Raw genomic sequence first — 1,099 nt, forward strand, 5'->3', positions numbered from 1 at the left:
AGCAGGAAGGAGATGCCCCAAATGCTCTAAAGCACATCATTTGCATAGGGGCAATTAGGGGATTACTCGGCAATGCGGGGGAGGAGGACAAGTTTCAGAACGGTGATCTGATGCTAAGGGCATATCAGCAGGTTCTCTGGTCAGAATCGCTTTAAAGCGAACGTACCAGCAGTACATTCACTTTAAAGGGGTACTCCGGTCCAGCCGTATTTTTCAGATATGGCCGGGGAGGGGGTGGTTATGGACGCCGGAGGTCACTTACCTCTCCGGTTCCAGCGCCACTTACTGGTCTGAGCTGCAGCACGAGACATGACGTCTCCAGGCAGCTCAGCCATTCAGTGGCTGAGGCGGGACTCCACTATGGCCGCCGAATTGCTGAACTGCCTGAAAACGTCACGTCTCGTGCGGCAGCTCAGACTAAGAGGCAGCCGCGGGATGGGGGTACAGGGCGCCACAATCCGGGACTCGGCGCTGTAACCAGGGAGGTAAGTGACCTCCGGCGGCCAGAGTACCCCTTTAAGCTTTTGACATGTATAGAATGGCGCCGGTGAGGGGAAGCTGAGGATTAAGGCACTGTAGGTGGCCGGCCCACGGGAAACCCACTCCCCTTTATGACGCGGCTCCATTAGAATTGGTGGCCAGGAATAGAACAGCGCTTTACCCGAAAACTGGGCCGCGTTTTTAAAAAGGACCGTAGCACTGGCTTCCCTGCGCCGGCCCCATTCTATCCAGGTCAAAAGGGGATCAAAAGAAGTGTCAAGAAAAACTCAGGGGAATTCACAAACTTCTAGTATTGCATACACATGCAAATTAGGCAAATGTGGAAATCTGGGGTGCAAATCACTAGGCACATACACAGGGGTCACCTTTATATTGGGTAGGATTTGTGTACATATTAGTGGTTTGGGTGCCATGAGAACTTGTGTTACCCTGTCATGTAAAGCACATGTACTAGTCATGCCAGGTGTAAATATTTAAGCCCAAATGTTTACTCAAAAGAAAATCATCCTTGGCGCGAGAAACTTAACATTTCAATCAAATCAGATGTGACTTCTATATATAGGTATGCTTTTCTAACATCAGTTTCAAAGGAAACAGG

This window comes from Dendropsophus ebraccatus, chromosome 12 (genome assembly GCF_027789765.1).
Source record: "Dendropsophus ebraccatus isolate aDenEbr1 chromosome 12, aDenEbr1.pat, whole genome shotgun sequence".
Taxonomy (NCBI): Eukaryota; Metazoa; Chordata; class Amphibia; order Anura; family Hylidae; genus Dendropsophus; species Dendropsophus ebraccatus.